Raw genomic sequence first — 27,584 nt, forward strand, 5'->3', positions numbered from 1 at the left:
GAGTCCCTTATTTCATGTGTTTGGCTTGTTTTGTTGTGCTTCCAAAAGGTCTATTATTCTAAAGTTAATTGGCCTTATTATCCTAAGTTCATGCTGCATCCATATACCTCTCAAATGCTATGAACCTTCAAATTCCTTATTCTATACCCCCATGTAATATGGTACTTAACAAATTATCATGGAGAAATGTAAAAGAATCAATCCTTTGTGCAATCTAACCTATGATAGCAATTTCATAATCTTAGTATCGTCTTGTAGAATACCTCTATTCATCATGCACATTACTTCACATGAATTTTGCACCAATCCTCTTCTATTTACTCATAGAAATACTTGTTGAATTCGATTATCTTTAACTCTGCTATCCCTATTTCTTGACCTAATTTTTCTCTTGCTCATGATTCCTTGTAGCCAGGGGTGGGCTTGACGTTTCTCTTGAATTAGGAGACCTCTTCTTGATTAACATGGAAGGACTCGTCCTTCTCGACACTTTCTATAATAATAATAAAAACTTTATCATAGTCTCTGGCTATAATTATGGCTTCTAAAATAGAGGATAGTTTTGCATTCTTGATGAGGTTATTCAAAGGTAGATTAAGCTTCCAAATGAATCGATGGAGAAGAGTTACCTCATCCATCTCTAGAGCAAATCGGAGAAGTTTAACAAAAGTTTGGTGGTATTCTTTTAGGGTCTTCCTTTCTTGGGTTAGCTCTCCAAAAATTCATTCATTTTATCCTCTCAAAATCCTAGAGGACAAAACCTTTCACGAAGGTGTACTTTCATGGCATCTCATAACTGATTCTAGCTCTAGTGGTGGTTAGATTGACAACAATGCTTCTAACTTTCTAGCTTCAGTGGTTAGATTGACAACAATGCTTCCAACTAATTTGGCATTTCTTACGATTTTTAGACGCGAGCAAGGGTGAGCTTGCTTCTTTCATTGTATCCATTAAAAGTTCAAAACTATCAAATACTTATCATAGTGCCACATCTAAAGGCACTCTGGATTAATATATCCGAGATCTTCATTTTTTGAGAATTACACATCTGGTTCCTTGGGATTGACACATCCAAAGATTATCAGGATTAACACATCTGAGATGATTAGTTTTCTGAAAATTACACATCTAGTATCTTGGGATTAACACATCTAAGAGCATGATCCTCTGGGAATTACACATCCAAAGTTAGACCCATGTTTGTCTGAGCTGGTTTCAAGATCTTGTGGGATGATTGTCCTAACTTGTAAAGCATCCAATGGATATGGCATTCACACGTCAACTATTCAAACCTTAATGGAGTTATAATCATAATAATTCATAATATGCAAACTAATGAGATGTATCCAAAAAAAAAATCTCTAAATAAAGTTTTGGTCTATCCTTCTAGTCATTCAGTCTCTCACTAGTTTCCTAATTTGATCGCCTTATATTTTTTCTTAAAAGGTTTCTTTCCCAATCTTATTTCTCAAATTTACTGTACAAATATCTTGCATGTGCACCCCCAAGATATAAGCACAATTTCATAGGATGATTATCTCAACATGTGAGGATATTCAAATCACTCCTATGGCCAGTAGAGATGATTGATTCGTCCTCATATGATAAACAATCACTTGTTTTAATCCCTTGACAGTTAACCTTTGAAAAACAATCACTTGTTTTAATCCCTTGATAGTTAACCTTTGAAAAACAATCACTTGCTTTAATCCCTTGATAGTTAACCTTTGAAAAACAAATCCTAGGAACTAAGATTGGCTCTGATACCACTTGTAAGGTTCCCCCCTTCCACAAATAGGGGAAACGCTTAAGATAGTCCACTAAGTCTTATCTTGGAGAAAATTTCCTGCTCATCGACACCTTGACCATGCAGAGATTCAAGGATATGATTTATAGGTAAGACCTAGTTCTATCCCGTAGGGGGAGCGTGGTCTTCTACAAATCAAATCACCCATAGGGTAATTGATCATAATTTGGATAACTACTAGTCTTGATTTCTAGAGACAACGCTTTTTTCCTCATCCATGCAAGGCACAGGCGCTGGCCTAGTCTTCTAAAATAGAATTGTTCGAGAACCTATTTATCTAATATAGGGCTTTCACTTAATCTGTTGGAAAGCTATCCAACTAATCGGGTCCACCCGTCCATAGAATGGTGCCGTCGGGGCATTCCATCCTCCCACTTTCCACCCTACTCATCACGGGTCAATTTATTTTCTAATTAATCCTACCACACTGTTTGACATAAATAAACATGTTCCTTAATTAAGGCCCTTTTCACAAGGTTTGTTAAAACAGCCTTTTTTCACAATACAATAATGCCAAAGACAAGATTTATAAATACAAAGTTTAAACATGGATCAATTTCATACAAGCCAAACCGGCTCTCTTATTCTTTTCTTTTTATACCGTCGATGATCTAGAATTCGGCCTTCCAGCCTCTACATGCTGGGCAAAACCCTCGGGACCATACACCTCATTGTCGGTTGCTGGCGAGGACTCAAGCCGGCCTGTCGCCCTCTCAGGCTCCATCGCTCGATTCTCCCGCCCCTCAGAGGGATGTCTGTGCACTAGGGTGGGCTAATTCACCGCACTAGCCTGGGCCCTCAGAACTAGGCAGTATCATAATCACTCGCCTCAATCGGCAAACCTCATTCTCCCAATGGTATCAGGGATACCATGGGCCAACTCTGGGCCTTACTAACATCTCCACCGTCCGGCTACACAAGCACAAGAACGGGGCAGTGTCAAGGTAGGGAGAAGTTATACCTATACCTTAATTTACCCAAGATAAAAATACATTTACTCACTAAACCATAGGACTAGGATCCATGTTACCTTCTTAAGAAAACAATCATTTTCACAAAGATTTTAGCATTTCAACTTGAGATTGCGATAAGACATTCTCTATTAAGGCATATGCTGTTGTTTAAAAGAATACAAACTTTAAATAGTAAATCAATCAAATAGATCACTATTAACAATTAATAGAGAAGCCGGGGCCATACCTCAACCCCTAAGAATGATATGTAATTGAAAAACAAAATATGTATATACCTTATAGAAATTTATCGTTTATCGTTGCCTTTGCTCGTTAACAAGAGCTTTAGAACTTGACATATGAGAATAGAGTCTTCTAATACCTTGTCTTACGATTGAAATCATCCAATCATCCCCAAGCTTTATCCCCTCTTACTCATACTGTGAGGTCTATGGCAAAATAGCATTCTCTTACAGAACTACAGGATACTATTCTTTCTCTAAAAGAAAAGCTATGGAGTCTTGGTCTCTTCCTCCGAAAGACCATAGCAATCTAAGCTTCTTTTCTAAGATATTAGATAAGAATGAAGGGATATATACATCTCAAACCCTAGGATTACCTTGAGGCTACTTGCTGCCTTCTCACAGTTTTCTCTATATAGAGACCCTGATGGAAACAGGAAATTGTTTCAGCCATAACTCTCTGACAAAAACTCAGAATATGGTTGTATAGCCAGTCCAAAAGAACGGTAAGGCATCTGGTCTACAAGCTCTCACGGGTAGAATAGGCAAAAACGTCTGTATATAGCCACAAACGTGCCATCTTTACAAACACGTTGTTTTTCCACATTTTTAGTATGCATGGAGTCTAAATCTGTAAAAGTACTCTAAATATGATCTCTTATCACCTAAATTCAAAATTCTATTTTTGGAGATACTTATCTCTTAATAGAACTATTCTTATGTTCTTATTTCTTTTAGGATTTTTGGAGCTAATATTTTTATTCTAACACTTTCCTAATGTTTCTAGCCTTGTTGTCTCACTCTTCTCTAATTACACTCTATTTCCTTATTGAAATCTATATTAAAAGAGACACATACATACATGGCTTGGGAGGGACCTTACAATCTCCCCCACTTAAAAGATTCGAGATGTCCTCATCTCGCGAGTTGGGGTAATATCTAAGTAAATCCTCCTGTCTCTTTCAAAGTGGTGTCCCCACTAGTAGGTAGAAATCTTCTTTTATCTAAACATTGTTTCGAGTCCCTTATTTCATGTGTTTGGCTTGTTTTGTTGTGCTTCCAAAAGGTCTATTATTCTAAAGTTAATTGGCCTTATTATCCTAAGTTCATGCTGCATCCATATATCTCTCAAATGCTATGAACCTTCAAATTCCTTATCCTATACCCCCATGTAATATGGTACTTAACAAATTGTCATGGAGAAATGTAAAAGAATCAATCCTTTACGCAATCTAACCTATGATAGCAATTTCATAATCTTAGTATCGTCTTGTAGAATACCTCTATTCATCATGCACATTACTTCACATGAATTTTGCACCAATCCTCGTCTATTTACTCATAGAAATACTTGTTGAATTCGATTATCTTTAACCCTGCTATCCCTATTTCTTGACCTAATTTTTCTCTTGCTCATGATTCCTTGTAGCCAGGGGTGGGCTTGACATTTCTCTTGAATTAGGAGACCTCTTCTTGATTAACATGGAAGGACTCATGTCCTTCTCGACACTTTCTATAATAATAATAAAAACTTTATCATAGTCTCTGGCTATAATTATGGCTTCTAAAATAGAGGATAGTTTTGCATTCTTGATGAGGTTATGAGGTTATTCAAAGGTAGATTAAGCTTCCAAATGAATCGATGGAGAAGAGTTACCTCATCCATCTCTAGAGCAAATCGGAGAAGTTTAACAAAAGTTTGGTGGTATTCTTTTAGGGTCTTCCTTTCTTGGGTTAGCTCTCCAAAAATTCATTCATTTTATCCTCTCAAAATCCTAGAGGACAAAACCTTTCACGAAGGTGTACTTTCATGGCATCTCATAACTGATTCTAGCTCCAGTGGTTAGATTGACAACAATGCTTCTAACTTTCTAGCTCCAGTGGTTAGATTGACAACAATGCTTCTAACTTTCTAGCTCCAGTGGTTAGATTGACAACAATGCTTCCAACTAATTTGGCATTTCTTACGATTTTTAGACGCAAGCAAGGGTGAGCTTGCTTGTTTCATTGTATCCATTAAAAGTTGAAAACTATCAAATACTTACCATAGCGCCTCATCTAAAGGCACTCTGGATTAATATATCCGAGATCTTCATTTTTTGAGAATTACACATCTGGTTCCTTGGGATTGACACATCCAAAGATTATCAGGATTAACACATCTGAGATGATTAGTTTTCTGAAAATTACACATCTAGTATCTTGGGATTAACAAATCTAAAAGCATGATCCTCTGGGAATTACACATCCGAAGTTAGACCCATGTTTGTCTGAGATGGTTTCAAGATCTTGTGGGATGATTGTCCTAGTGTAAAGCATCCAATGGATATGGCATTCACACGTCAACTATTCAAACCTTAATGGAGTTATAATCATAATAATTCATAATATGCAAACTAATGAGATGTATCCAAAAAAAATTCTCTAAATAAAGTTTTGGTCTATCCTTCTAGTCATTCAGTCTCTCACTAGTTTCCTAATTTGATCGCCTTAAATTTTTTCTCAAAAGGTTTCCTCCCCAATCTTATTTCTCAAATTTACTATACAAATATCTTGCGTGTGCACCCCCAAGATATAAGCACAATTTCATAGGATGATTATCTCAACATGTGAGGATATTCAAATCACTCCTATGGCCAGTAAAGATGATTGATTCATCCTCATATGATAAACAATCACTTGTTTTAATCCCTTGATAGTTAACCTTTGAAAAACAAATCCTAGGAACTAAGATCAGCTCTGATACCACTTATAAGGTTCCCTCCTTCCACAAATAGGGGAAATGCTTAAGATAGTCCACTAAGTCTTATCTTGGAGAAAATTTCCTACTCATCAACACCTTGACCATGCAGAGATTCAAGGGTACGATTTATAGGTAAGACCTAGTTCTATCCCGCAGGGGGAGCGTGGTCTTCTACAAATCAAATCACCCATATGGTAATTGATCATAATTTGGGTAACTACTAGTTTTGATTCCTAGAGACAATGCTTTTTTCCTCATCCATGCAAGACACAGCCCGCTGGCCTAGTCTTCTAAAATAGAATTATTCGAGAACCTATTTATCTAATGTAGGGCTTTCACTTAATCTGTTGGAAAGCTACCCGACTAATCGGGTCCACCCGTCCGTAGGATGGTGCCGTCGGGGCATTCCATCCTCCCACTTTCCACCCTACTCACGCGTCAATTTATTTTCTAATTAATCCTACCACACTGTTTGACATAAATAAACATGTTCCTTAATTAAGGCCCTTTTCACAAGATTTGTTAAAATAGTCTTTTTCCACAATATAATAATGCCAAAGACAAGATTTAAAAATACAAAGTTTAAACATGGATCAATTTCATACAAGCCAAACCGGCTCTCTTATTCCTTTCCTTTATAACGTCGATGATCTAGAATTCGGCCTTTTAGCCTCTACATGCTGGGCAAAACCCTCGGGACCATACACCTCATCGTCGGCCCGCTGGTGAGGACTCAAGCCGGCCTGTCGCCCTCTCAGGCTCCATCGCTCGATCCTCCCGTCCCTCAGAGAGATGTCTGTGCACTAGGGTGGGCTAATTCATTGCACTAGCCTCGGCCCTTAGAACTAGGCAGCATCACAATCACTCGCCTCAATCGGTAAACCTCATTCTCCCAATGGTATGAGGGATACCATGGGCCAACTCCGGGCCTTACTAACGTCTCCGCCATCCGGCTACACAAGCACAAGAACGCGGCAGCGTCAAGGCAGGGAGAAGTTGTACCTATATCTTAATTTAACCAAGATAACAATCCATTTACTCACTAAACCATAGGACTAGGATCCATGTTACCTTCTTAAGAAAACAATCCTTTTCACAAATATTTTAGCATTTCAACTTGAGATTGCGATAAGACATTCTTTATTAAGGCATATGCTGTTGTTTAAAAGAATACAAACTTTAAATAGTAAATCAATCAAATAGATCACTATTAACAATTAATAGAGAATCCGGGGCCATACCTCAACCCCTAAGAATGATATGTAATTGAAAAACAAAATATGTATATACCTTATAGAAATTTGTCGTTTATCATTGCCTTTGCGCGTTAACAAGAGCTTTAGAACTTGACATATGAGAATAGATTCTTCTAATACCTTGTCTTACGATTGAAATCATCCAATCATCCCCAAGCTTTATCTCCTCTTACTCATACTTTGACTCTTCTCTCTTTCTAAGGTCTATGGCAAAATAGCCTTCTCTTACAGAACTACAGGATACTATTCTTTCTCTAAAAGAAAAGCTATGGAGTTTTGGTCTCTTCCTCCGAAAGACCATAGCAATCTAAGCTTCTTTTCTAAGATATTAGCTAAGAATGAAGGGATATATACATCTCAAACCCTAGGATTACCTTGAGGCTACTTGTTGCCTTCTCACAGTTTTCTCTGTATAGAGACCCTGATAGAAACAGGAAATTGTTTCGGCCATAACTCTGATAAAAACTCAGAATATGGTTGTATAGCCAGTCAAAAGAACGGGAAGGCATCTGGTCTACAAGCTTTGGCGGGTAGAATAGGCAAAAACCTCTGTATATAGCCACAAACGTGCCATCTTTAGAAACGCATTGTTTTTCCACATTTTTAGTATGCATGGACTCTAAATGTGTAAAAGTACTCTAAATATGACCTCTTATCACCTAAATTCGAAATTCTATTTTTGGAGATACTTATCTCTTAATAGAACTATTCTTATGTTCTTATTTCTTTTAGGATTTTTGGAGCTAATATTTTTATTCTAACACTTTTCTAATGTTTCTAGCCTTGTCTCACTCTTCTCTAATTACACTCTATTTCCTTATTGAAATCTATATTAAAAGAGACACATACATACATGGCTTGGGAGGGACCTTACATTTTAGGACCTCCTCTTCTATCTGGAAAGTTCATAGCATACACTTTTTCCGAAAAAATATATCAGGTCGACATGCGTATAGGCTAATTAGGGCAAACGGACACCCGTTTGATCCAACGAAGAGTACGCCAAGCCTCTTGAGACTGTAACAGGCTAAAAAGCAAAAAACTAAATAAATAAATATATGATTGCTCATTAAGGAGCATTTAGACACTCTAACATGGCCACAATAGAGGGATTGCTCATTAAGGAGCATTTAGACACTTTGACATGGCCACAATAGAGGGATTGCCTACAATTACACAAGGATTGAACCCAATGGCTGACATCTTCAAGCCATTGAGATCCATGCCGCCAATTCACCTCCCCATGTCATTGACCATGCCTATAAAACAAGTGTGTCATCGGATTTTACACCCCTATCAGTTCGATTCCACTAGGCTTTGGTCCCTTGCCTAACATTCTTGCAAATTCTATAAGTACCAACCCTTTCCTGGATGTCCACACCTTGGATATATTGACTAGTCTAGGTAGGGGGTGGCCTAAGGACTCAATGAGTCTCTTCCAACAAGAGCACTCACATACGACCTCAATGACTCATACAAAAATACACCTGTATAAATTTTTAAAATTATGGATAAATATGACGGAACAACAGCCCTGTTCAATTCATTCAAATGTTTGAACAGAGATGTGAAGCCTTTGGAAATCCTAACAGCCCCACCAAGATACATGCGTTGAACTTATGCTTAGAGAGGAAAATCTAGTCGATGGTTCATCGCATTGATGTCGGAAATCAAGACCAACTTCAAAACTTTGAAATCAGCCTTTATACATGGCTTTTCCAAACAAGGTGATTGGAGGAGTGCAACAACATAACTCTATTCAATTGAATGTCAACCAAATGAATCCATTAGAGATTTTATCCTTCGGATAAAACTCTTAGACTCACATTGTGAGTCATGGGAAAAATTAAACGATGTTTAATTGAGGAGATGTTTCATGATGGGCTTAAAGAATAATAGCTCACACAACTTGATCATTGTGTATGCAATCCAGAAACATTCGATCAATGTTGCAAAGAAGCAATACGTTTAGATGACAACATGCTAGAAGATGATCATGCTACGAGATGTTACTCATCTAAACCAAATGAAGCAATGGCAAAAGAAAGATCGATCTCGGAATTGACATTCCCAAAATTTTATGCAGCCTTGTTTAAAACCTTATAGCCAACATCTCTAAGAGAGGATGAAAACCTTCAAAATTAGACATCCTTACTGCCTATAAAAATGATGAGCAAAATGCCTTATGTTGAATGCAATCACTATGACCATCCCAATCCTCATTGTGCATACAAGGCACCTATTTTTCTATACTACGTCTATTGTAAAACCTTTGACCATGATACTAAAAAGTGTCCTGCTTCATCCACGATGGACTCAAAACCTCCCGTGCACCAAACATAAACAGTCCAAAGGGTAGAAACTGCTCAGGAAGCAGTTAATCGAATACTTCAGTGTTTCCATTGTCGTGGACCTCACAAGGTGGCAAACTGGACAGTCTGGAATACTTCCATGCCCATAGTCACTGACACCTTGCGACCAATGTGTGAACAATGTGGCGTTGATCACATGTTCCAATTTTGCCCAAGACGAGTTGCTTCAATGCAACGTGTCTCACAAAATACAACTCTTAACATCTTAAGTATACAAAATACAACGCTTAACATCTTAAGTATACAAAATGGGCAACTTGGCCATAGTGCCGTTGAATGTGCTTACACGTTTATAAGCCAAGGCATGACAAATAGTACAAAAGAACACAAAAGACATTACCTCAACATGGGTAGAAGAACATGTTTTAAAACAGAACCTAAAAGAGAAAACAAAACCTTCTAAAACTAAGAAAGACAAGGGATAAAAAACTATCGAAACCAAGGTCAAAGTAAAAGATAGGGAAAAGGAGTCTATACAGGATAGGGGACATAAACATGAAAGAGCCAAAAGTTATACATGATGCAGAAGCATCCACATCAAAGACCACCACACAAAACTCACCACCCATATGTGTGACACAGGATATCAAAACCCAAAAGAAAATTAGACCCGTCGCATTGGTAAATATAGTGAAGATTTGACAAACCAAAGGAAGTCAGAAAATGAAACAAGTTCACATCAAAGACCACCACACAAAACTCACCACCCATATGTGTGACACAGGATATCAAAACCCAAAAGAAAATTAGACCCGTCGCATTGGTAAATATAGTGAAGATTTGACAAACCAAAGGAAGTCAGAAAATGAAACAAGTTCTAGTACATCACTAAGTGAGGATGAGACAAGTTCGTATGTGGATGTGAATGGAGATGTGGATGTATGCATGTAGATGTAGATGTATAGATGTAGATGCGGATGTGGAGGTGGATGGATGCATGTAGATGTAGATGTATAGATGTAGATGTGAATGGAGATGTGGATGTATGCATGTAGATGTAGATGTATAGATGTAGATGTGAATGGAGATGTGGATGTATACATGTAGATGTAGATGTATAGATGTAGATGTGGATGTGGAGGTGGATGGATGCATGTAGATGTAGATGTATAGATGTAGATGGGAATGGAGATATGGATGTATGCATGTAGATGTAGATGTATAGATGTAGATGTGGATGTGGAGGTGGATGTATGCATGTAGATGTAGATGTATAGATGTAGATGTGAATGGAGATGTGGATGTATGCATGTAGATGTAGATGTATAGATGTGGATGTGAATGTGGAGGTGGGTGTATGCATATAGATGTAGATGTACAGATGTGGATGTGAATGTGGAGGTGGGTGTATGCATATAGATGTAGATGTATGGAGGTGAATGTGAATGTGGATGTGGATGTATGCATAGAGATGTAGATGTATGCATGTAGATGTGAATGTACGCATATAGATGTGGATGTACGCATATAGATGTGGATGTATGGATGTGAATATACGATATGTGATGTGAGGGAATCTGAAGTGATGAGATGGAAATGATGTGATGGGATGAGTATACATATAAAGGGAATATGGAATAAGTAATGTAGATTGATGAGGGATAAGGTGGAAAAATGAAAGTTAAAATAGAAATTGTATTGTAAACTGTTTGTAAATGCTGTTTGTAAATACTGTTTGTAAATGATTATTTTATGTCAAGAATGCTGGGGGGAGCGTTTTGACCGTCTTGTGATTAAGGTCGTGATGGTAAAGTTGCAACTGCTGACGGGGAGTCAATGAAGGACGTCTTGCGTAGCAAGGTCGGCCGAGGTCTTGACCAGTCTCGGTGCGATTAAAATGGTGAGCTTCCGGTACGGTGGATGAGGGGCCAAGGAAGCGGCCTATGCGTGAAGCGCTAGGTCACCTGCGAAGGATCCTAGAGGGTGCTGACCATACGGTGCTCGGGCTCTGGGTCGCCTAGGATACCCATGCGTGCGTCGAGGAAGATATTGGAACAGAGTTGGAGTTGTTTTCTGAAATCGGGCATGGATCTGGTTGATTGACCTTGCTGGTCTTCAATGGATGAGTCCATGGCTCTTTATATGGATCTGTTGGTTGATCTTGCTGATCTTCAACGAGAGTCCATCTTGATAAGTGATTATATTGCCGAGTATTAAGGGCTAGGAACTATCGAAACGGCCCCTGATCGGAGCGTTCTAGTTGCCAATGATGCCATAGATACTCTGATGAAGGAATGATGGGAAATTAAGAATCAATTGGATAAATTGGAAGATGGTGATCAGTGATACTATGGTTTTATTAAAGGATTGTTTTAAACTGGTTGAATCTGTGAAAAGGCAATCTCATATTGGGTGTGTGAGTGGTGTGACTAGTTTTATTTTGCATGAACATCCGGCTAGGGGGCCTTGGAACTTTTTTCCTTGGTACCCGGGACAAAACCTAACCAAATTCTTAATTGGATCCCATCACTACAGTGGTTGGGCAGTTGGCTAACCCATGGGATTGGATGGGGTTAGGCTGGACTGATGGATCCGTAAATCGAGACTCAAACTTTTGTTTTTACGATAGAAAAAAATAAATCCCGGACAGTAACTGTTCTATGGATAGGAATCAACGGCTGTGCCTCTTGAATGGGGAAAAAAGCATTGATCCCAATGATCCAAGTGCAAGTTTCTTCCTTGAACTGACTAAGTATCTTATAGATGTAATTGGATCATCTCGATCAGAAATGATCTTGACTACGTTAGAGTAAAAAGTTATCCTGGTGGAATCGCCCGTGCTTTCCGATAAAGGAAGTTTTTTCGGGTTCGGTTTTGGAACAACATGACGGATTAGTCTCTTATTCGGATATCCGTGGGCGAGGCCCCGAGTGTGGGACCCCTGTCCTGCGCGAGAAGCGCTACTTCCGCTGCCAGTACCCCGAATCTGTTGTGCTCGGTGGGAACAGGGATCTTACAGTTGGTATCAGAGCATTTGGTTAATAAAGATCAACTGAGAAGACAAATATATCAAAAATTTATCAAGAAACACAAGAAGGTTATAATTGTGTGAGATAATTCATACAATTTGATATTCAAACTGAAATTCATAAATTGGTAATTGGTCCTTCAGATGGAAGTGCCGCAATTATATAGAATCCCTGACTTGCTTGAGGCCTAGACATGATAGTATTTACCTTATAATTCCAAGGGCCGTGACTACCCGTATATACCGAGAGTATACTGCAGCTCTTTACTGACAGTATATACGAGTAAATCTAAGACTTAAAATTATAAGCGTTAATGCTATCCAGATGATGATTTCGAATGTGATTGATATGATTTTTAATTCTGTTTGAGAATTGATGAATTGATTTGGATTCTGATTGAAAATGCTGATTGAAAAATGTTGATTTTTAAAAATTAGTTGAAATATAATGAAACCACAATGAGGGGGAATGGGACGAATCCCTGTGATGATATTCATAACTAGAATGATGATAATGAATTCAACAAATCACTATGAGGTTAGTGGGTTGTGCTGTTAGATTGCTACTGTAAAGGGATGTCAAATTGAGAACTTGCTTGACTGAAATTTTCGTGGAGGAATGTTCCGAAGGAAACTTTTCGGTCTAATGGACCATTATCATGTTAAAGATATGAATGATATGATTTGAATGAATTGTTATTCAATGATGAGTTCTATATAAGGGATATTTATCCCAGTGTTCTGTTGGGTTGACCAGAATATAAGCAACCCCAGAATAAAAATTAGATCTTAAGAAAAAGAGTTATCCTCTACCTTGCGAGATGAGGACATCTCGCACTTTTTTAAGTGGGGTAGAATGTAAAATTTCTCCCCAGTTATTGAAGTATTCAAAAATAAGAATCTCCCTTCTGATCTTATAACTATTCTCTCTCTAATATATAAATTTTGACAGAATCATGAGACGAGGAAACCCTAGCCGTCAGCAGCCAGCAGACCCTGTCTCTGAAGATAACGAACTTGACCCTGATGTTCGCAAGGCTCTTCATAGGACTCAGCCAGGACCCTTCAAAGGAGAAGGGGAGAACTTGGGTGAGGCTGTGGAGAAATGGGTGGAAGCCATGGAAGAGTATTTTGACGTCACAGGTTATAATGAGTTGAGCAAAATGGCTCTTGGCCGGTTGAAAATAGTGGAAACAGCCAGGGTAGCATGGAGGAACCACTGCGACACCAACCGTCTGAACAGAAATACTCAATCTTGGAACGACTTAAAAACCTATTTGAGAAAGAGATTTTGTCCCCCTGGATTTTTGGAAACCAAAATGAACGAATTTTTAGAGCTAAAATAGGAGAACAAAACCATTGAAGAATATCACCAGGCCTTTGCTCTTCTACTCAAATACTCACCACCTCTAGATGAAGAACAGCTCATGGCCAGGTTCATTCGGGGAATGAACGAACCCTTAGACACACTGGTCAAAAATGCCAAACCAGTGTCCATGGCTGAAGCAGTAAAAATGGCAAAGGATTTTGCCAAAGCCTTTGTAGTAAAGGTCCCGCCAAAGCTTGCACTCTCTAACTTTAAAAGATTCCAAGCCCAGGAAGGTACTTCAAACTTTCCACCCCCAAAGAGGCAGCAAGGACCGGTTCAGAATCAAGATGCAGAAAGATTCCAAAGTGAAGGAAGACCCTTCCCCCAGAATACTTTCTCAAGAGGACCACCTATTTTAAGGATTCAGAACGATAAACTCAGAAGTGAGAACCGGTGTTTTGGATGCCAAGGTTTTGGTCATCAGTTAAAAGACTGCCCAACTCCTGCCATGTCAAGGGGACAGGGAAGTCTAGGACCCCGAATTCAGAGACCAATCCCTTCATACCAGTCTAATCAGGGTCCCTCTCGCCCAAGCCAGGGGAACCCCAGAAGAACTCCAACTCAACCATCTGCCTCTATCCAGAGTAACTTCAGAACTCCTTTCCAGAACAGGGACAACCAAAGAGAAAGAATTACACCTCAGACTGCAGCAGCAAGAGCAGTCACAATTTCAGAAAAAGTAGAAGAGGAAAAAAGGGCCGATCTGTACTGCAATTGAAAACCAAGGGCTTAACCGACAGTTCTCAAGTCATCCATACTCCAGCAGAATACCAGGGAAAAATCGGTCGTCCACTTCCAAGGCGTAACGTTGAAAGTGATTGAAGAAGAAGAAGAAGATGAAAGAGATCATACTCCACCTGCGAGATGAGGACATCTCGCGTTTTTTAAGTGGGGTAGAATGTAAGATTCCTCCCCCAACCCCTTTTTTGATGTCTAGTATCTTCCCCTGTAATCAATCCCTCTTCAGAAATATAAAGACCTTGTTTCTAACTGTTTTAGCCTAGAGAGAGAAAATTATTCTAGAGAGAGAATATTCAGATTATGAATATTTTTGGATAGAAAAATAACTCATCTTATTAAAATAAGTTCCCCTGAAACAGAAATTCAAAAAGAATTTTCCAATGTGCAATTGGAATTAATTGGAAATAGGTATAAAGAACCTTAGTCTAAGGGTCTAGATTTTCAGAAATTTTTAGATTATGGTCCAATTAAGGTTCCTATGGGCCAATAGCATCAATCCATGTGTAGGGAGGAGATAAATCCAATTTGTAAAAAGAAGATACCCAAAAATGAGTAAATGCTCACATAAGGTGAAGAGTTGAAAATGTACAAGGTTTATTAGTAAAAAACTATGAGCAATATTAAAAATATGAGATATTTTGGGTATCCAAAAATGAGTAAATGCTCACATAAGATGAAGAGTTGAAAATGTACAAGGTTTATTAGTAAAAAAAAACTATGACACATATGTAAGGAAGAGGAGTTCTTTAAAGGAGGTGCATATTTCACATAAGATGAAGAGTTGAAAATGTACAAGGTTTATTAGTAAAAAACTATGAGCAATATTAAAAATATGAGATATTTTGGGTATCCAAAAAGGAGTAAATGCTCACATAAGATGAAGAGTTGAAAATGTACAAGGTTTATTAGTAAAAAAAACACATATGTAAGGAAGGGGAGTTCTTTAAAGGAGGTGCATATTTCACATAAGATGAAGAGTTGAAAATGTACAAGGTTTATTAATAAAAAAAACTATGACACATATGTAAGGAAGGAGAGTTCTTTAAAGGAGGTGCATATTTCACATGCTTGAATGAGTTTTAAACTCATAAAAATTGAGATATTTCATCTTTCCTCTCTCCTCATTCAAGTCTAGTTCCAAAAAGTTAGCTTAACTGACCTAAAAATGGTCAAAAAGTGACCAAACTAACTTGGAAAATTCTAGAATCAGTTTGTTTGGTTAGGAGCTCAAATTTTCCTATAAATAGAAGCCTCCCCTTGTTGAAAAAAATAGAGTGTCTTATGCTTTGTTACTCTACTCCACCTAAGCCAAAATATATAGTGTCTTATGCTTTGTTACTCTACTCCACCTAAGCCAAAATATAGAGTGTCTTATGCTTTGTTACTCTACTCCACCTAAGCCAAAATATAGAGTGTCTTATGCTTTGTTACTCTACTCCACCTAAGCCAAAATATATAGTGTCTTATGCATTGTTACTCTACTCCACCTAAGCCAAGAACTATGAATTCTTTAATAATTCACTAGTTTTTGATACTTCTCTCTTTCTTCAATCCCCATTGGTGGCTCCATCAACATACTAAACCAATTGATTGGTTGGGGGCCTCTACCATGAATAAAGAATCAAGCAAATTATAAGGTAAGTATATTGAATTTTGATCTTTTCTATAATTTCTCAATGATTCTCTCTTCTCAACCCCTCTCAAGCTTGAGAAGCTTAATTGGTATGGTTTTTTTAAATGCTATTGAAGTTAATTGGTGAATAGTAGTGAAGAGTTACATAATTTAATAAATGCTATTGAAGTTAATTTCCATTTATGTTTAAATTCTAATGGTTTTTATGTAATTTCTCTCTCTCACTCAAGAAAGGGTCATACTCATGACCCATTCTCAATCCAAATGAAGCTTTTCATAAAGCTTTTCCTTAATCCAAGATTAAGCTATGCTTGAGGCCAAATTAATGGCTTTTTTCTATGCTTTTAGTTTATGCATATTGATGATTCAATCCATTATGGATTGATGATCCTATTAGAGACCATTCTAATTATTTCCTTAATGATAAGCTTTATCCCTTAGAAAAAATTGAGATTTATTAGTCATAGTAGCGGAGCTATGGCAAAATTTTTATAGAAATTACGCATAAAATAATTTCATTCAAAGCATAAAAAGAGGACTTCCTACCATATCCTAGGAACTATCATCCTAGAATAATTAAAAGAATTTTATTATGCATGTAGATGTAGGTGTATAGATGTAGATCTGGATGTAGAGGTGGATGTATGCATGTAGATGTAGATGTATAGATATAGATGGGAATGGAGATATGGATGTATGCATGTAGATGTAGATGTATAGATGTAGATGCGGATGTGGAGGTGGATGGATGCATGTAGATGTAGATGTGGATGTGGATGTGAATGGAGATGTGGATGTATGCATGTAGATGTAGATGTATAGATGTAGATGCGGATGTGGAGGTGGATGGATGCATGTAGATGTAGATGTGAATGGAGATGTGGATGTATGCATGTAGATGTAGATGTATAGATGCAGATGTGAATGGAGATGTGGATGTATACATGTAGATGTAGATGTATAGATGTAGATGTGGATGTGGAGGTGGATGGATGCATGTAGATGTAGATGTATAGATGTAGATGGGAATGGAGATATGGATGTATGCATGTAGATGTAGATGTATAGATGTAGATGTGGATGTGGAGGTGGATGTATGCATGTAGATGTAGATGTATAGATGTAGATGTGAATGGAGATGTGGATGTATGCATGTAGATGTAGATGTATAGATGTGGATGTGAATGTGGAGGTGGGTGTATGCATATAGATGTAGATGTATAGATGTGGATGTGAATGTGGAGGTGGGTGTATGCATATAGATGTAGATGTATGGAGGTGAATGTGAATGTGGATGTGGATGTATTCATAGAGATGTAGATGTATGCATGTAGATGTGAATGTACGCATATAGATGTGGATGTATGGATGTGAATATACGATATGTGATGTGAGGGAATCTGAAGTGATGAGATGGAAATGATGTGATGGGATGAGTATACATATAAAGGGAATATGGAATAAGTAATGTAGATTGATGAGGGATAATGTGGAAAAATGAAACTTAAAATAGAAATTGTATTGTAAACTGTTTGTAAATGCTGTTTGTAAATACTGTTTGTAAATGATTGTTTTATGTCAAGAATGCTGGGGGGAGCATTTTGACCATCTTGTGATTAAGGTCGTGATGGTAAAGTTGCAACTGCTGACGGGGAGTCAATGAAGGACGTCTCGCGTAGCAAGGTCGGCCGAGGTCTTGACCAGCCTCGGTGCGATTAAAATGGTGAGCTTCCGGTACGGTGGATGAGGGGCCAAGGAAGCGGCCTATGCGTGAAGCACTAGGTCACCTGCGAAGGATCCTAGAGGGTGCTGACCATACGGTGCTCGGGCTCTGGGTCGCTTAGGATACCCATGCGTGCGTCGAGGAAGATATTGGAACAGAGTTGGAGTTGTTTTCTGAAATCTGACATGGATCTGGTTGATTGACCTTGCTGGTCTTCAATGGATGAGTCCATGGCTCTTTATATGGATCTGTTGGTTGATCTTGCTGATCTTCAACGAGAGTCCATCTTGATAAGTGATTATATTACCGAGTATTAAGGGCTAGGAACTATCGAAACGGCCCCTGATCGGAGCGTTCTAGTTGCCAATGATGCCATAGATACTCTGATGAAGGAATGATGGAAAATTAAGAATCAATTGGATAAATTGGAAGATGGTGATCAGTGATACTATGGTTTTATTAAAGGATTGTTTTAATCTATGTAGATGTCTTGATCATTACGGGGGACCATGATGTAGAGATCTTTGATGTAAAGATCTTGCTTAGACAGAAGTTTGAGATGAAGGATCTGGGGAAGCTCAGATATTTCTTGGGCATTGAGGTGGTATTGGACTACTGCAGAGGCACTATGGCTTGGACATGTTGTCCACGTATGGTATGACAGGCTGTAAGCCTATCTCAGTGCCATTGGATCAGAATGGCAAGTTGAGTGCAGATTCAGGAGAGATTTTGGAGGATCCTACTATGTATAGGTGCATAGTAGGAAGCTTGATATACATGACCATCACCAGGCCAGATTTGAGCTATGTTGTTGGGTTGATGAGTCAGTTTATGCAGGTTCCACGAAAACTGCATTTGGATGCATTGAGACGCATACTGAGGTATGTGAGGTCTACTTTGCATTTTGACTATTCTATGAGACTAGGACAGAGATATGTGTACATGGGTACACAGATGCTGATTGGGCTGGTAGTATCTCAAATAGAAGATCTACCAGTGGATTCATGTTTTCTTTGGGAAGTGCTGCTGTGACTTGGAGCAGCAAGAAGCAGCCTACGGTTTCTCTATCCAGTACAGAGGCCGAGTATAGAGGAGCTGCTACTATGGAAGCATGTGAGGTAGCTTGGTTGAGAAAGCTACTTACAGATTTGGGTCTATTAGTGGATAGACAAGTTGTCATTTTCTGTGACAACATTAGCAGTATACAGTTGGTCAGGAACCCAGTATTTCATGCTCGTACGAAGCATATAGAGGTCTACTACCACTTCGTCAGAGAGAAGGTCTTGGCAGGATACCTTGACCTTGTTTATGTCAGCACAGAGGATCAGGTAGCTGACATCTTCACCAAAGCATTGGGTACAGAGAAGCTCCGTAGATTCAGGGCTTTGCTTGGTGTACATGAGATGGAGTTGAGCTCGAGGGGGAGTGTTGAGATATCGAGCTCATCCAGTGAGGCGGTGGACACTAATGACCCCCCTGGGGGATAGGCCCCACACTTACACCACTGGCATGGTTGGTGAGATCATGGGTGATATGCAGCTAGTGGGATGACAGGCTATGTGACAGCCATTCTAGAGATTGGCATAGTTATAGCGCCAGCTCATTTAGTTGGGTTCACACTATAGAGAACCCGTGTATGTATTGGTTGAGTACCTTTCATATTATGTGTACTCTTATCTTGTATATGGTGTGTTGAGTGTTGAGTGAAGAAGAAGAAGATTTCCAGCCTCTCACCTTATGTGTTCTCTATTAGGGTTTTGTGAGTGTGTGTGTTTGCAAGAGCTCAAGCTCTCTTCCCCCTTGCATCTTTTCAGACTAGCCCTAGGGCCATTATTTCAAGCACACCTATGCTTTAGAATGGCCATAAGGCCATTCTTTGAAGCACATTGTGCTTATAATAATGTCCCTAGGAAAATTATTTCATGGACAATGTCGATGTATTTTGCATGCATATGTAGAAATTGGCCCTAGGGAATTGATAGAAGTGAGTGAAGTATGTCTCTAGGTCTATTCTTTCAACCACACCATGGATGCCAAATACATCAAGATTGTCCATGGAAGAATGGCCCTAGGGCCATTCTTGTAAGCATAATGAGCTTGAAAGAATGTCCCTAAGCACACCATTGATGGTGTGCTTTAGAATGGCCATAGAGCCATTCTTTCAAGCACACCATTGATGGTGTGCTTCCAATCTTGACGTGTTTTGCATTCATATGTGCAGATTGACCTTAAGAACTTGACACAAGGGAATGGACAATGGCCTTAAGACCATTCTAACAAGTAGAATGTGCTTTGGAATGGCCCTAAGACTATTTGAGCATGCACAATGTGCTTGAAAGAATGGCCCTAGGGCCATTCTGAAGAACACCATGTATGGTAAAGTGGACCTAGGTCCAAATAAATCAAGATTGTCCATGGAAGAATGGCCCTAGGGCCATTCTTGTAAGCATAATGAGCTTAAAATAATGGCCTTAAGGCCATTCTAAAGCACACCATGGATGGTAGAATTCCCCTAGGGCTATTCTTTTAAGCACACTAACTATGATGTGATTTAGAATGGCCATAGGGCCATTATTTCAAGCACAGTGTGCTTACAAGAATGGCCCTAGGGCAATTCTTCCATTGATAATATTGATGTAGTTTGCATGCATGTGTAGAGATTGGGCCTATGGATTTAACATAAGAATTTTGTTAGTCGTCAGCTAAGGGCTCCCGCCGGCAGACTACCTGTCAACTCACTAACAACCACAGTAGCAATCGGTGACACAACAGAGTGAAGAATGGCCCAATGACTATTCTCGCAAGCACAATTTTCTCTAGAATGACCAAAAGGCCATTCTACCATGCACAATGTGCTTAGAGAGTAGGGACATTGGAAAGCACACCATGGATGGTAGAATGGCCCTAGCACCATTATTTCATGCACACCATGGATGGTGTGCTTTAGAATGACCCCAGGGTACAAGAATGGCTCTATGGCCATTCTTCCATGGACAATCGATGTATTTGAAATGCATTTATATATATTGGCCCTAGGAAGTTGACACAAGGGAGTGGATAATGGCCCTAGGGTGATTGTAAAGCACACCATGGATGATGGAATGACGCTGGGCCCATTCATTCAAGCACACCATGGATGAAAAATACGACAATATTGTCCATGGAAGGAAGAATGGCCCTAGGGAGAAATCTAAGTAAATCCTCCTGTCTCTTTCAAAGTGGTGTCCCCACTAGTAGGTAGAAATCTTCTTTTATCTAAGCATTGTTTCGAGTCCCTTATTTCATGTGTTTGGCTTGTTTTGTTGTGCTTCCAAAAGGTCTATTATTCTAAAGTTAATTGGCCTTATTATCCTAAGTTCATGCTGCATCCATATATCTCTCAAATGCTATGAACCTTCAAATTCCTTATTCTATAACCCCATGTAATATGGTACTTAACAAATTGTCATGGAGAAATGTAAAAGAATCAATCCTTTACGCAATCTAACCTATGATAGCAATTTCATAATCTTAGTATCGTCTTGTAGAATACCTCTATTCATCATGCACATTACTTCACATGAATTTTGCACCAATCCTCTTCTATTTACTCATAGAAATACTTGTTGAATTCGATTATCTTTAACCCTGCTATCCCTATTTCTTGACCTAATTTTTCTCTTGCTCATGATTCCTTGTAGCCAGGGGTGGGCTTGACATTTCTCTTGAATTAGGAGACCTCTTCTTGATTAACATGGAAGGACTCATGTCCTTCTTGACACTTTCTATAATAATAATAAAAACTTTATCATAGTCTCTGGCTATAATTATGGCTTCTAAAATCAGAGAAGTTTAACAAAAGTTTGACAAAAGTTTGGTGGTATTCTTTTAGGGTCTTCCTTTCTTGGGTTAGCTCTCCAAAAATTGATTCATTTTATCCTCTCAAAATCCTAGAGGACAAAACCTTTCACGAAGGTGTACTTTCATGGCATCTCATAACTGATTCTAGCTCCAGTGGTTAGATTGACAACAATGCTTCTAACTTTCTAGCTCCAGTGGTTAGATTGACAACAATGCTTCTAACTTTCTAGCTCCAGTGGTTAGATTGACAACAATGCTTCCAACTAATTTGGTATTTCTTACGATTTTTAGACGCGAGCAAGGGTGAGCTTGCTTGTTTCATTGTATCCATTAAAAGTTGAAAACTATCAAATACTTACCATAGCGCCACATCTAAAGGCACTCTGGATTAATATATCCGAGATCTTCATTTTTTGAGAATTACACATCTGGTTCCTTGGGATTGACACATCCAAAGATTATCAGGATTAACACATCTGAGATGATTAGTTTTCTAAAAATTACACATCTAGTATCTTGGGATTAACACATCTAAAAGCATGATCCTCTGGGAATTACACATCCGAAGTTAGACCCATGTTTGTCTGAGATGGTTTCAAGATCTTGTGGGATGATTGTCCTAGTGTAAAGCATCCAATGGATATGGCATTCACACGTCAACTATTCAAACCTTAATGGAGTTATAATCATAATAATGTATAATATGCAAACTAATGAGATGTATCCAAAAAAAATTCTCTAAATAAAGTTTTGGTCTATCCTTCTTGTCATTCAGTCTCTCACTAGTTTCCTAATTTGATCGCCTTATATTTTTTCTCAAAAGGTTTCCTCCCCAATCTTATTTCTCAAATTTACTATACAAATATCTTGCGTGTGCACCCCCAAGATATAAGCACAATTTCATAGGATGATTATCTCAACATGTGAGGATATTCAAATCACTCCTATGGCCAGTAGAGATGATTGATTCGTCCTCATATGATAAACAATCACTTGTATTAATCCCTTGACAGTTAACCTTTGAAAAACAAATCCTAGGAACTAAGATCGGCTCTGATACCACTTATAAGGTTCCCCCCTTCCACAAATAGGGGAAACGCTTAAGATAGTCCACTAAGTCTTATCTTGGAGAAAATTTCCTGCTCATCAACACCTTGACCATGCAGAGATTCAACGGTACGATTTATAGGTAAGACCTAGTTCTATCCTGCAGGGGGAGCGTGGTCTTCTACAAATCAAATCACCCATAGGGTAATTGATCATAATTTGGGTAACTACTAGTCTTGATTCCTAGAGACAATGCCTTTTTCCTCATCCATGCAAGGCACAGCCGCTGGCCTAGTCTTCTAAAATAGAATTATTCGAGAACCTATTTATCTAACGTAGGGCTTTCACTTAATCTGTTGGAAAGCTACCCGACTAATCGGGTCCACCCGTCCGTAGGATGGTGCCGTCGGGGCATTCCATCCTCCCACTTTCCACCCTACTCACGCGTCAATTTATTTTCTAATTAATCCTACCACACTGTTTTACATAAATAAACATGTTCCTTAATTAAGGCCCTTTTCACAAGATTTGTTAAAACAGTCTTTTTCCACAATACAATAATGCCAAAAACAAGATTTATAAAAAAAAAGTTTAAACATGGATCAATTTCATACAAGCCAAATCGGCTCTCTTATTCTTTTCCTTTATACCGTCGATGATCTAGAATTCGGCCTTTTAGCCTCTACATGCTGGGCAAAACCCTCGGGACCATACACCTCATCGTCGGCCCGCTGGCGAGGACTCAAGCCGGCCTGTCGCCCTCTCAGGCTCCATTGCTCGATCCTCCCGCCCCTCAGAGGGATGTCTGTGCACTAGGGTGGGCTAATTCATCGCACTAGCCTGGGCCCTTAGAACTAGGCAGCATCACAATCACTCGCCTCAATCGGCAAACCTCATTCTCCCAATGGTATGAGGGATACCATGGGCCAACTTCGGGCCTTACTAACATCTCCGCCATCCGGCTACACAAGTACAAGAACGGGGCAACGTCAGGGCAGGGAGAAGTTGTACCTGTACCTTAATTTAACCAAGATAACAATCCATTTACTCACTAAACCATAGGACTAGGATCCATGTTACCTTCTTAAGAAAACAATCCTTTTCACAAAGATTTTAGCATTTCAACTTGAGATTGCGATAAGACATTCTTTATTAAGGCATATGCTGTTGTTTAAAAGAATACAAACTTTAAATAGTAAATCAATCAAATAGATCACTATTAATAATTAATAGAGAAGCCGGGGCCATACCTCAACCCCTAAGAATGATATGTAATTGAAAAACAAAATATGTATATACCTTATAGAAATTTGTCGTTTATCGTTGCCTTTGCTCGTTAACAAGAGCTTTAGAACTTGACATATGAGAATAGAGTCTTCTAATACCTTGTCTTACGATTGAAATCATCCAATCATCCCCAAGCTTTATCTCCTCTTACTCATACTGTGACTCTTCTCTCTTTCTAAGGTCTATGGCAAAATAGCCTTCTCTTACAGAACTACATGATACTATTCTTTCTCTAAAAGAAAAGCTATGGAGTTTTGGTCTCTTCCTCCGAAAGACCATAGCAATCTAAGCTTATTTTCTAAGATATTAGATAAGAATGAAGGGATATATACATCTCAAATCCTAGGATTACCTTGAGGCTACTTGCTGCCTTCTCACAGTTTTCTCTATATAGAGACCCTGATAGAAACAGGAAATTGTTTCGGCCATAACTCTCTGACAAAAACTCAGAATATGGTTGTATAGCTAGTCAAAATAACGGGAAGGCATCTGGTCTACAAGCTTTTGCGGGTAGAATAGGCAAAAACGTCTGTATATAGCCACAAACACGCCATCTTTAGAAACGCATTGTTTTTCCACATTTTTAGTATGCATGGACTCTAAATGTGTAAAAGTACTCTAAATATGACCTCTTATCACCTAAATTCAAAATTCTATTTTTGGAGATACTTATCTCTTAATAGAACTATTCTTATGTTCTTATTTCTTTTAGGATTTTTGGAGCTAATATTTTTATTCTAACACTTTCCTAATGTTTCTAGCCTTGTCTTACTCTTCTCTAATTACACTTTATTTCCTTATTGAAATATATATTAAAAGAGACACATACATACATGGCTTGGGAGGGACCTTACATTTTAGGACCTCCTCTTCTATCTGGAAAGTTCATAGCATACACTTTTTCCGAAAAAATATATCAGGTCGACATGCGTATAGGCTAATTAGGGCAAACGGACACCCGTTTGATCCAACGAAGAGTACGCCAAGCCTCTTGAGACTGTAACAGGCTAAAAAGAAAAAAACTAAATAAATAAATGTATGATTGCTCATTAAGGAGCATTTAGACACTCTAACATGACCACAATAGAGGGATTGCTCATTAAGGAGCATTTAGACACTCTGACATGGCCACAATAGAGGGATTGCCTGCAATTACACAAGGATTGAACCCAATGGCTAACATCTTCAAGCCATTGAGATCCATGCTGCCAATTCACCTCCCCATGTCATTGACCATGCCTATAACAAGTGTGTCATCGGGTTTTACACCCCTATCAGTTCGATTCCACTAGGCTTTGGTCCCTTGCCTAACATTCTTGCAAATTCTATAAGTACCAACCCTTTCCTGGATGTCCACACCTTGGATATATTGACTAGTCTAGGTAGGGGGTGGCCTAAGGACTCAGTGAGTCTTTTCCAACAAGAGCACTCACATACGACCTCAATGACTCATACAAAAAATACACTTGTACAAATTTTTAAAATTATGGATAAATATGACGGAACAACAGCCCTGTTCAATTCATTCAAATGTTTGAACAGAGATGTGAAGCCTTTGGAAATCCTAACAGCCCTTCCAAGGTACATGCGTTGAACTTATGCTTAGAGGGGAAAATCTAGTCGATGGTTTATCGCATTGATGTCGAAAATCAAGACCAACTTCAAAACTTTGAAATCAGCCTTTATACATGGCTTTTCCAAACAAGGTGATTGGAGGAGTGCAACAACATAACTCTATTCAATTGAATGTCAACCAAATGAATCCATTAGAGATTTTATCCTTCGGATAAAACTCTTAGACTCACATTGTGAGTCATGGGAAAAATTAAACGATGTTTAATTGAGGAGATGTTTCATGATGGGCTTAAAGAATAATAGCTCACACAACTTGATCATTGTGTATGCAATCCAGAAACATTCGATCAATGTTGCAAAGAAGCAATATGTTTAGATGACAACATGCTAGAAGATGATCATACTACGAGATGTTACTCATCTAAACCAAATGAAGCAATGGCAAAAGAAAGATCGATCTCGGAATTGACATTCCCAAAATTTTATGTAGCCTTATTTAAAACCTTACAGCCAACATCTCTAAGAGAGGATGAAAACCTTCAAAATCAGACATCCTTACTGCCTATAAAAATGATGAGCAAAATGCCTTGTGTTGAATGCAATCATTATGACCATCCCAATCCTCATTGTGCATACAAGGCACCTATTTTTCTATACTACATCTATTGTAAAACCTTTGACCATAATACTAAAAAGTGTCCTGCTTCATCCACGATGGACTCAAAACCTCCCGTGCACCAAACATAAACAGTCCAAAGGGTAGAAACTGCTCAGGAAGCAGTTAATCGGATACTTCAGTGTTTCCATTGTCGTGGACCTCACAAGGTGGCAAACTGGACAGTCTGGAATACTTCCATGCCCATAGTCACTGACACCTTGCGACCAATGTGTGAACAATGTGGCGTTGATCACATGTTCCAATTTTGCCCAAGACGAGTTGCTTCAATGAAACGTGTCTCACAAAATACAACTCTTAACATCTTAAGTATACAAAATACAACTCTTAACATCTTAATTATACAAAATGGGCAACTTGGCCATAGTGCCGTTGAATGTGCTTACACGTTTATAAGCCAAGGCACGACAAATAGTATAAAAGAACACAAAAGACATTACCTCAACATGGGTAGAAGAACATGTTTTAAAACAGAACCTAAAAGAGAAAACAAAACCTTCTAAAACCAAGAAAGACAAGGGATAAAAAACTATCGAAACCAAGGTCAAAGTAAAAGACAGGGAAAAGGAGTCTATACAGGATAGGGGACATAAACATGAAAGAGCCAAAAGTTATACATGATGCAGAAGCATCCACATCAAAGACCACCACACAAACCTCACCACCCATATGTGTGACACAAGATATCAAAACCCAAAAGAAAATTAGACCCGTCGCATGGGTTAACATAGTGAAGATTTGACAAACCAAAGGAAGTCAGAAAATGAAACAAGTTCTAGTACATCACTAAGTGAGGATGAGACAAGTTCTTACTTTTCGATCAGTGCTGCACAACATAGACCAATCAAGAAACTAGAACCCACCCAATACCCCAAATGCATAATAATGATCACATGACATATACAAAACACACCAAACGAGCTCAAGAGTACATGCTTAGCATGGTTGAATGTCTTACAAGGTCACCGGTTGTGATTGAGCCTCATAATGCCAAACCTAAACCAGCAACCAAGATACAAAGCCTAAAGGAGTACCGCTTTCCCTTTCAAGAGGAAGATATACTCTCTACAGAAGAGTCAATTGACACAGACTATATGAACTATAGTCTTGAGAAACCATGTAAGGAATTCGATAATTCCCTTGCATGTCTAAAATAATCTCTCAAAACCTCAATGCTCTTCTCTAATGATAAAGCCAAAATCACATCAACACTTTCGCCTTTCATGGCTCAACCTGAGTTATATAAGGAGATAACGAACTACATAAACCAGGAATGTCCAGATTTGCAAGTTTCCAAACAACTCTCATTAAGAATTGTCAGAGGGCCAAGTGTGCCATTGTACGCATTGGGT

This window comes from Cibotium barometz, chromosome 4, assembly GCF_041138505.1.
Source record: "Cibotium barometz isolate CiBa-2024 chromosome 4, ASM4113850v1, whole genome shotgun sequence".
In the NCBI taxonomy this organism is placed as follows: Eukaryota; Viridiplantae; Streptophyta; class Polypodiopsida; order Cyatheales; family Cibotiaceae; genus Cibotium; species Cibotium barometz.